This window comes from Bactrocera dorsalis, chromosome 6 (genome assembly GCF_023373825.1).
Source record: "Bactrocera dorsalis isolate Fly_Bdor chromosome 6, ASM2337382v1, whole genome shotgun sequence".
Lineage (NCBI taxonomy): Eukaryota > Metazoa > Arthropoda > Insecta > Diptera > Tephritidae > Bactrocera > Bactrocera dorsalis.
This window is the reverse complement of record NC_064308.1, coordinates 12,884,027-12,895,903: the sequence shown is the minus strand read 5'-3', so window position 1 is coordinate 12,895,903 and position 11,877 is coordinate 12,884,027. Positions and strand designations below refer to the sequence as shown.

The 11,877-nt window shown below is 33.5% G+C and overlaps 1 protein-coding gene across 13 annotated transcripts in view; it reads right to left on the bottom strand.

Moving 5' to 3' along the window:
- Window positions 1-11,665, bottom strand: part of LOC105227165 (paired box protein Pax-5) — a 199,033-nt gene extending 187,368 nt beyond the window's left edge. For 6 of the 13 annotated variants that reach the window (XM_049459616.1, XM_049459624.1, XM_049459625.1 and 3 more), the window contains exon 1: window positions 11,364-11,664. The gene's annotated coding sequence lies outside the window, so the exon portion shown is untranslated. Of the gene's footprint in view, window positions 1-11,335 lie in introns of all 13 variants that reach the window. The other 7 variants (XM_049459614.1, XM_049459617.1, XM_049459628.1 and 4 more) reach the window with 4 other exon arrangements.
- Between the last annotated feature and the right edge of the window lie 212 nt (window positions 11,666-11,877).

Genomic DNA, 11,877 nt, shown 5'->3' with positions numbered 1-11,877 from the left:
AATTCCGACAGTGACCGAAATAAAAAGTATCATTTGGAATTAGAAATCATGTGTATTATTTTCTGCAGCAACATGTTGCGAGAGCAGAAAAGAAATCCAAGAAGATATATAAGGTTTGTTCCAAAGTAGACAGGACTTTTTGAATCTAGCGGCCCCTGGTGGGCCTCGTGGCCATCTATAACTCAACTGGTGCGTTAGAATCTGCTATCTTTATCGATTGTCTAGTGAGAATTTCATGACATTTCATCGATTGGAAGTGAAGTTATTGCATTTCAAGTGTCAGTATGTTTGTGTTATCGGTGAGAAAATGAGCTTTGAACGCTTTTACCGAAGCGTTTCAATTGATGAAACAAGTTGATGGCGATGATTGCCTATCACGAGTGGTTTCAACGTTTTCAAAGTGGTCGTGAGGACATAAATGACGATCAACATGTGGGCCAATCAAAATCCGTAATCACCGAAAATTTCATCGAAACTGTGCGTGAGTTCATCATAAAATCGGTCAAAATCATCATTGAAATTCATGGAAATGGAATTGAACATCTCCAAAAAATTGCTCAGAATCAAGCATTCGATCGACGCTTGTGACCGATTGTTTGACCAAAAATCACATTTTAACCATTAACCACTCCCCGTATTCACCTGATATGGCATCATGCGACTTCTTCCTTTTCGCAAAAATGCATTTGCTCATGAAAGGAAAGCGTTATGCAGACATAAAGGTCATTCAAAAGGCTTGCACTGACATACTGGTGACCATACCGGCCAACGAGCTAAAACACTCGTTCGACATGCTCTTGGACCGTGCAAAAAGCTGTATTGAAGCAGAAGGAGACTATTTTAAATAATATAAATTGATTTTTCCGAAAGAACGATTTGTTCCGTTTTTTTTAAGTCCTGTTTACTTTGGAACATACCTTGTAAAACAACATGGAACATAAGCTTATTAAATATTTATATGATGAGAAGAGACATACTAAAGTAATCAAACAAATCATTTCGCTAATTAAGATAAGAGTGTACTAGAGTGTGTTGAAATATTATACAATAATGAAGACACGCTCTTCAATAGTGTAACGTTCAATTTTTATACTTCTGCAACCAGTTGCTACAGAGTATTATAGTTTTGTTCACCTAACGATAGATAGATATACAAATGATCAGGATGACGAGAAAAGTTGAATTCCGGTTGACTGTCTGTCTGTCCGTCCATCCGTACAAGCTGCAACTTGCTTAAAAAATTGAGTTATCTCGATGAAACATGGTATGTATGTAAGTTCCTCACAAAAAAAATTACAAGTTCATAGATGGGCATAATCGGACCACTGTCACGCCCACAAATCGGCATTAACCGAAAACATATAAAGTGCCATAATTAAGCACTAAATGAAGGTATAAAACTGTAATTTGGTACAGAGGATCGCAGTAGCAAGGTGCATCTGTGGGCAAAATTTTTTGAAAAAGTGGATTTGGCCTGCTCTCTAACAAGCTTAATGTACATACATATCCACTTAAGCTACAACAACCAAATTTGCTAAGTACAAATATTATAAGAACTTCTATCGACAGTGTGAAAATGGATGAAATCGGAGGATAACCCGGCCTCTTCCCATAAAACGGTACTGTTAAAAACTACTAAAATCGCGATAAATCAATAACTAAATACGTCAGAGACATTAGATTTTACCGCAGAGATAGTATGAGATAGACTTACGGGAACCGAGTTAAAAATGGGTCGATGGGATCTCATATCTCGGGACCCGACCAAACCAATTTAGAATTTAGTACGTAACTTTTTTTTCTCATTAGTATGTCACAGTGTGAAAATGGACGAAATCGGATAAGAACCACGCCTACTTCTCATATAGAACAATTTTAAATTCCACTTGATTCGTTCAGTTTTAAGTACACAAATCAAGAAGCAATTAATATAATGCGATACAACTTTGCACAAATAATATCTTTAGTGTGTGTCACTTTATGACAATTGTTTAAGTCCAATAAAAACTGCTCAAGTTCCCAAGTACTGAATATTTAGACTCCGGTAGCTACAGTTGACTTTTGATCGAAAATGTCGGTTAAAGTGTGATATATATAAATGAAATTAAGGGATAATCCTTCTCTTAGAATGGTTTGTCTCTATATCAAAAATGGGTTGAATCAGACCAATACTACTCTTAAGCCCCATATATAGGGTGATTTTTTAAGAGCTTGATAACTTTTTTAAAAAAAAAAACGCATAAAATTTGCAAAATCTCATCGGTTCTTTATTTGAAACGTTAGATTGGTTCATGACATTTACTTTTTGAAGATAATTTCATTTAATTGTTGACCGCGGCTGCGTCTTAGGTGGTCCATTCGGAAAGTCCAATTTTGGGCAACTTTTTCGAGCATTTCGGCCGGAATAGCCCGAATTTCTTCGGAAATGTTGTCTTCCAAAGCTGGAATAGTTGCTGGCTTATTTCTGTAGACTTTAGACTTGACGTAGCCCCACAAAAAATAGTCTAAAGGCGTTAAATCGCATGATCTTGGTGGCCAACTTACGGGTCCATTTCTTGAGATGAATTGTTGTCCGAAGTTTTCCCTCAAAATGGCCATAGAATCGCGAGCTGTGTGGCATGTAGCGCCATCTTGTTGAAACCACATGTCAACCAAGTTCAGTTCTTCCATTTTTGGCAACAAAAAGTTTGTTAGCATCGAACGATAGCGATCGCCATTCACCGTAACGTTGCGTCCAACAGCATCTTTGAAAAAATACGGTCCAATGATTCCACCAGCGTACAAACCACACCAAACAGTGCATTTTTCGGGATGCATGGGCAGTTCTTGAACGGCTTCTGGTTGCTCTTCACCCCAAATGCGGCAATTTTGCTTATTTACGTAGCCATTCAACCAGAAATGAGCCTCATCGCTGAACAAAAAAAAGCGCGAAACACATTTCGAACCGAACACTGATTTTGGTAATAAAATTCAATGATTTGCAAGCGTTGCTCGTTAGTAAGTCTATTCATGATGAAATGTCAAAGCATACTGAGCATCTTTCTCTTTGACACCATGTCTGAAATCCCACGTGATCTGTCAAATACTAATGCATGAAAATCCTAACCTCAAAAAAATCACCCGTTACTTAATATGAAGATTTTCGAACTTCCGGGTGACTTTACACTTTATTATTCGTTTTACACCCTTAAGTATTTGCCTGGCTTTGATTCTTGCAAGATGCCAGAGTATAAAATGTTTGGTTGCACCCGGTTGCCTCTCTTTACTTATTTTCTTATGTAAAAAAAACATTATAAGTCCGAAAATGCTCTACAAAAATGGTTTCTTATGCGAGTTATTAGTAAGTTGGAAGAGATATTTGACAATACGAAAACAAAGAAAGCTGTAATTTGGAGTACCTCATACTTAGAGAAGCTTTCTTAGAGGAGTCTAAAAATGGAAGTTTTAAAGGACCAAGCGAAAAATAAAATTTTTGTCAATTATATCATGCACTCATTTTATGATCATATGATTGAAAATTTTCTCAACACGGTCACAGTTCTACAATCGCATCTGCCAATGCGATTTTCTGTTCTGATACCGATTCCACATGATTTTTCCAAAAAAAAAAACACCTTGTTCACTAAAAACAATCAGTTTAATCTATATTTATACTAGGGGATCCGGCCACGCGCTGCTGTGGTATACATTTTATACTATTATTAATATAATAAACTATTCAATACAGTGAAAATAGTATTTACGAAAACGTTTTTGTCGGTATAACAATCCAAGGGAGTTTACTTAAGATTTAATTTTCAATGTGTTCATACAAATAAACCTCATTGGAAAATAGCAAATTTAGCCGCTTAATAGGGCGTCCATTTAAGAAAGCTTTCATTGTATTTTTGACTTGTTTTAACTATCCTATCCTCTAAGTTGGTACGAACTGGACACAATATGCTAAATTTTACTAAAATCTGTTCAGTAGCTTAAGAGTCCATCGCGGACAAGCAACGTGAGACCAACTTTTTTATAAATAAAGACGCGTGTAAACAAAAATTACTGTACTGGAAGTAGCCGTGTGAAGTTATTTTGTAGTTTTTGAAATAAAAAACATTAAAATGATTTTTACATGAATATTGAATTGTTTTGACTTTTAACATAAAACGATAAAAAATTTCAGCTAAATCGGTTCGTGAGTTATAAATATTTACATACATATGTATGTTGCCAAAAAAACCTCGGTTAGGACCTAGTGCAGGACTAATGTAATACCGGTGCAAATTTTCACGTGTTTTATATTATATCTTATATCAACTGAATACATTAGACTGCAATGTAACGCAACACACCAAAGCAATGTCAGAGAACATACAAGCAGCTTAAGTTAAGAAAGAAGCCAGTCAAAAGTTAGGAACTACTACAAAAATATCTCGATTGAAAGTAATATGTACAGCGAATGCAAAAAGTGCAAATCGTTAGTTGCGCGTAATAGTGGGCATGATGATGGTCATTGTTGATGCTATCCGAATTTGCGCCTGCTTTTGCCCTCGTCGTTATTACCTGCTGATTTGCTACTTCAGGTGCTTTTACTGAGTACTACTATTACTAATATTGTTAGGTGTATTATTATCGTTCTTTTAGTTGGTGATTTCCTTGTTTTTACTAAGCACGTAATGTTCAACATCAACTGATTTGCGGTGGTGATCAACAGGTAAGCGACTGTTAGAGGGCGCACGCGCCAATGCTTCCTTTTATTCCAGACTTCTTGCTTAAATAACACATCTTGTAAACTATGCAAAAATGATGATTGCAATAAAAAAAATGTAAAAACAACTAATTTCGAAGTGAACTACCGGAACAAAACCTGTGCCTCTTTATGTGAAGCCGCACTTGTGTTTAGAGCATAGTCTTTGGCATCTTTCAGCACATGAACTCTATCCATCGTTCGCCTATAAATTTAATGCTTTAAGCTTGACCGTTGTTTGCTGCAACGACAAGGGCACTCAAATCGAAAATCTATTTTCCGCATATTATGTAACAAGGTTGTTTTGTATTACAACAACGTATCTACGAGTATGCAAAACAATATAAGATTATACTTAAAATTATATGCTTTTAGCATTTACAGTATGATAAACCAAAGCCTCAGTGGTTGGTTTGATGATTTCTGATAATAGGTGCCAGCATTTGTCTTAAGATTATTAGTAGCTCAGAGTATTCATAACAACTAACATATAGATGAACATATGTATTTATGAAAGTTGTAGATGTTGACTTCAAGGTCGTCAATGAAATAAAACAGTTGCAACTTTTTTAACATCTTCTTAAGCTCTATAAGGATGTAGGGAGGACATTATAAACAAATTTAATGTAAGCCAAGTGTATACCCCTTCCATTTGTCAGACTGGAGTTTGAACTTTGTTAAGATCATAAAACAGTATAATAAATTTTTGCAAATAAGTTGCTACACGTTGATTTTTAGGTTATGTACACAATTTCATACTTTCAACAAACTTGGATCGGCAGTCGCTTTATTGAATGTGTACATGTTACACATATAAATTGTTTTTTTAGTAATACATAATTTAAATTTAGGTCCCATAAAATTTTTATTTGGCCATCTGTATTATCAATTCTTTTTTTTTTTATCTATAAAAAATTGTTAACACAAACAAACGTTCGGAGAGGTTACCTCATGTGTCGTTATTTCAAACTGTGTTTGTTATTTCAACCCTCTTTCACAAGTATTAAATGCAAGGAACATGTGTCTTGGAAAATGTACTATGAAAATATCGGTGGTTGTTGCATTTTTATACGGACGGTCATTTAAGAGACTCACCTGTTTATAATTGACTTTTGCTTTTATACGTTATTTCTCCCTAATGTTACCTATTGTTTTTTCCAATTTTTCACTTGCACAAATTTTGATGCAAGAGATAGAATTGAAGGTCAACATTTCTACCACTAGCTGAAGCATAGTTACAAGACTTGAGTGTATCACTAGTTTTTTTACCACCATAGTTTTAGTAACCACTTGTTATATGACGATAGTTCTTGGTGTATTAGCATTTGCGCGGCATATGCTTTCCAAACTTAGGAAGGGGAAATAAACTGCAACAAAATGTGCATCGCCACCTGTAGATGTTTATTATCTTTACAGTTCGTGTACTACGTATTTGGTTCTTAAGTAAAAAAAACAAGTGTGGTCACCGAATGCCTAGGATATATGTTCATGCATAAATTGCTATGTACTCGTATGAATGTACTTTGATATGTAATTTCTCCCTCAACGATCTGTTGCTTTTGAAAGTTTTACATATGTATGGTATATACATATGTATGTAGTAATTATTATTCGGAATTGTCGGAAGCAAGTGAACTAAAAAGGTTATTGCTCTATTCATAATAAATTACTACTAGTAGCATTTCTATACTATTAAATCGTATAGAGATCGCCAATTTATGGAAATACATAGTAAAAGGGATGGCCGCCGATTCAACAGAAAAAGTTTAATAATGTTTACTTTAATTAACTGAAGGGTGACAAAAATATTGATTCGACCTTATCCACTTTTGGCCCAAGTCTATATAGAATAAGATACTGCTTGAAACTCATTCAATAATCTTAACTGATATATTCCAATAATTGAATTCCAATCTATGATCTGTCCGTCCGAAAGCGATAACTTAAGTAAAAATTGAAATAATATTAATGGAACTAGACAAACGTGTTCGAGGGCTCGTAGTGTTATTGGACTGGCCCTGTGCTCTAATAGGTTTGATGAACATATCTCACAAATCTCTAAATCAATATCAACAAAACTTGCTGGAACGAATCCTTGAGTACCTCAGAGTGAAATGGTTGAAATCTGATGATAACCACGCTCACTTTACATACTCATTAAATAAATACGTCAGAAGCATTAAGAAAGTATGCAAATTGGAATGTGGCTTTGGTACCCTTGGAATAACTTAACCAATTTCAACAAAATTGGTTGTACTATAATATCCTATTTGGATAACCATATATTAAGCTGTGAAAAGTAGCTAAATCAGATTACAACCGCATTTATTTCCCATATGTCGCGATTTTATATGATTCTTTCACTTCAAGGTATATATGTACATATATAAATCAATAACAAATTAAGGTATCGAAATTAAACTTTGCACAAATACTGCTTTAATATATGCTTTATTTATTGCCGAAATCTGAAAATAACTTTTCAACTTTTTCTTTAATGTACATGTGGACCATAGGGCCTATGGCGGTCTTCGTACGAAAATATCGCTCAATTTGTGGTATATTACTGAAGTCCAAACCATTTGGTGCCCTCAAGAGACTACTTATGCGTTATTAGATAGCCAGGTTTAGTACCTAAATGATACCAAGGGAGTCTGAACCTATTAAATAAGTTCTTAGTTCTTGCCTTGCCGTATTTTTGCTATATCTGCTTCGTTATCTTCATAGATTTCAATCCGTTCTAAGCTTCAAATTGTGATCTCATGGTCGTTTTTAGCGGGCCTAGAATTCGTCAAGATAAACCTCTAATTTGGGCAACTCGTCTGTATTTTCGTTGTCTAAAATGTTTTGGTGATCGGTATCCCAAGTTATAAACAAGTGGAATTGACTTGATAACGAGCAGTTGATTACGTTTTAAACTCAATATCTATATGAGTTATATTATGACTACATGGACGCTTCCAAGGCCAATGCTTCTAATCATGCGACTTTTAACTAAGTATAGTATAGTTCTTAGCTAGATGAATGATGAACATTTTCGCAGGGGCGGATCCAATCACCCATCTCAAAACTGTGAAGACTTTTACAAGGTTTCTGCATACATTCCACTCATTGACACGGTCATGCAAGATTTAAAAACGTGATTTTCCGATAAAGTTCTTGAAATTTTCAATTTGAGTCAGCTGTTACTAAAATTTAACCTAAATTTGGAAGAAAAGGACTTAACTGTACTCATTGAGTGCCTAATTAGACGTTTTGGGAAAATCTTGCCCGGAAACGAAAAACTGCAAAAAATTAAGTTCAAAGCAGAAGTAGCACTTTTTCAACAACAATGGCAAAAAAAAAAAAAATGCAAATGACTACGAGAACACAAGTGCTTTTTGCCTTAGAAACCCTCAGCACTTGTGATAAGGATATATATCCGTCGATTCATATTCTCCTACACGTACTCTGCACTTTGCCAGCTACACAAGCCAGACTGAACGATCCTTCTCTTATTTGCGCCGAATCAAAACTTGGCTCAGAACAACGATAAAAAGATTGAACGGCTTAGCACTCCTCAACATAAACAACGACATTGCTGTGGAAGCAGAAGAAATGATAGAAAAATTTAGTAAAATGAGCAAACACCGTATTGATTTTATGCTGTAAATTAAATGTTGAAATATCTATAAAAAAATAAAATTATAGCTTAAAGTTAAACATTTCTTAAATCAATTACAAAATCATAAAGTGAAAAAAACTTTGTATAAACCTATATTTTAAAGCTTTTTGAAAAAATGTATGTTTTCGTGAAAACTTCTATAACTCGAAGGCTCTCTAACTCGAAGATTTTTTTTATGGATTATGGCGCTTTAACACAAATTTCTAATTTTTTCAACATGATTTTCTGAAGTGCTGGATATCATCCAAATGGCAACTCTACTTCACGGCTTGTTAACTTTAAAGGAAATACCCTCGTTATTCAACATATCAGTTTGCTGATGACGCTATATATAATTTCAATACTGTTAAAAGTTAAAGTTTAAGTTAGTATATGTTTTATAAGTTGGTGAAATCTTCAAATTGCATAATCGTAATTGTTTATTAATTTTGCAAAAGGTAACATTGTGTTAGATTGTTGTCATAGAAAATTGCAATAAGCAATTTTATTTTATTTCGTTTTTATAGTGCCGTAATTAATATTGTACATGGATGTCAAATCAAACTATTCGGATGAACTAGCAAAAATAGTTCAAGAAAGCAGATATACTCCAGATCAAATATTTAATGCCGACGAAAAGGTCATTAAACAACTTTCAGTTCATTTTATATCGAATAAAAAGGCATGGATGACGGCTAATTTGTTTAAATATTGGTTTAGTGATTGTTTTGTTCCCAAAGTCCAGAAATATATGACACAAAAAGGCTCAGAACTCTAAATACTTTTGCTTGTTGGTAATGCACTAAGTCACCCAGTTCTGGTACATCCGAATATTCCGTTGTTGTTTTTGACGCCTAATACCACTTCTCTGATTCAGCCACTCGATTAGAGTAGTATAGCATCATTTAAAATGTACTACATCAAGCAAACGTTGAGATATATTTTAGATTCAGTTGAAGAAAACAATTGGAATGTTATGGAAGCATGGAAAAAGTTTAACAGATCGCGCTAATTTTTGGCATCGTAATTAAGGACAGTTATACCGACCTAGAAAAAAAATGTACCTGTCTTCCATATAAGCGGGAGATTTAAATGAAGAATTCCCGATACTTTCTGGACAGAGTGTGTGTGGCGATGGGTTTCACAACATCCAGACGGCTGACATCGATGAAATAATGCAAGAAGATCGTATTGATGATGACGACTTAATTGAAATTATGACTATCAATCAGAATAAAGATGTTGATATCGACGATGACGAAGGTGAAGGTCGGGTTTATCGTCTAATTTAATTCGTAAGGGCTTGAAATTCGCTACAAATTTGGAACAACTTTTTCTTGCTCATGATCCTGACATAGAGCGTGTATTACTATTCCAACGTAAACTTAAATCTTGGGTTACTGGGTATCAAGAATTATCTAAACAACTGGATAAACAAAAAAACAACAACTTCTTTTAACAGACTTTATAACAAAAACATCTTATAGAGGCCGCCAATAATGAAGATAGTTCGGCATTAGAGCAAAACGCAACAGTTCTGTTAGACATATCTTCTGGTGACAGTACTATTTTTAAGTGAAGAGTACTCTTGTTTCGTAATTTTTTAGATTGTTTTTTGTACTAATGGATTGAATTTAAACTGTAAACTAAATTTGTTTTCTTGTAATAAATTTGAACTGTTTTGTTTTATTATTACTTAATGGAGTTTAATATCACTTTTTTGCGCATTTTTTAAGAAACTATTTGATTTTTCTTTAATATCACACGATTTTTTAAGGTTGTGGAACAGCACTCCAAATAAACATATGAATCGTGTATTTTTTTACACGATTTTGATTTACATGGTTTTCTTAAGAACGTACCTCCCGTAAAAAAGATTTTACTGTATGTATTTTAATATTTTCTATTCTTTCAATATATGCATTAATGTATATGCATATGAGGAATTCTCATGCACCTGACCTTGAACTTTTTTTAAATTTCAGTTTCAATGGTAATACGTAAGCCCTCTTAATTGCTACAATTTGTTTATCTTTGATGGGAACTCTTATATTTTCCCATCTTCGTATACTTTTATTAAGTCTTATACTCAAGACGAAAAAAAAACTGTAAACAATGCCATGAGTAGATAGAGTTGGCTCATGATTATATCCATTTGAATGCATATACTCTCAGTCACACAAGCAACGACGTAGTTAATGTTTTATTTTTTGAGGAAATCAAGAGTTTAATACTGGTTAATAGAAGCATCCTGCATGTTCTTATACGATATTTTTAGTAATAACTAAACAATTTATAATAATTTACAATTACAATAATAATGTTGGTTTGAATATTACTAGTTATAGCTATTTCCGTGATAGGAGTTCAAAGGTATAATTTACATTTGTAGTCATAAAGGTAGAACACCGATTAAAAGTTACCATTAATATAAGTAACAAGGAAGTGTACTATCTTAACTATACAAACATAAAATTATGTATTACACAATTATATCACTTTCTGTATTTATAAAGCGAAACCAATTAGTCTGAATGGCTATAGTCCGTTTGTAACCATTTTTTCTTTACCAACCATAATTTGTTACACCCTATGCAAAATTTACAGGTGTATATAAACAAGAAAAAATCGATTAAAATAAACTCCTTTTTCAATTAATTCCGATTATTATTATTATATAAATTTTAATCCATAAGGTCATTTATGCACATATATATTTTCTTCTCACAGATGACCAAATTAGTTACTGAAACAAACATTTTACAAACATATTGTCTTATTTTTTAAATTATAAATATAATAATTTGTAGGATTCATAAGAATCTCAAAAAACAGTCAATCCTGTAATGTATGTAATGTTTATTTATCCCGAGAGTATTCTTGCTTTGTGAAAATAGAAGAGGTTGTCATATCAAAACGAGGCTTTAATATTAATTTTACTTAGACATTATACAATTACGAACACTCATATAGATTTTAATTGATCCTTACACGATCCGCACTGAAACGACTGAATTTGTTGCACAAAGATCGAAGAAATTAATATTTATAAATCATTATAATATAAATTTGCATTTATATGTATGTATTACATTTATATCACACAAATTTAAAATATTTTTTCTGTCACTCGTTGCTCTCTTAACTGTTGCACAGAGTTTCGTATTGAGATTTGAATTTAATAATATAGTTTTTTTTTTTATTTTGTACTTCTGTAAGAAAACAATTTTATTATTCCTGCGCTCCGAAACATCCGCAAACAATAAGATCTCGATTAAAACTACCTTTGCAATAAAAATTATTATACCTGGTGTAGAGCAGAGCAGTACAAAGCAAAGTCAAACATCGTTACGCTTCGTTCACTCCATACGATCGTTAGTTTGCGGCCGTTCTTTCGCTCATACGTTTGACTCGCTTTGTTTCATTTTAACTAGGATCACAGGCCAGTGGTTGTATATATGGATGTGTGCCTTAATTTCGATTGGTGTGGAGAGCGCTTCCTCTT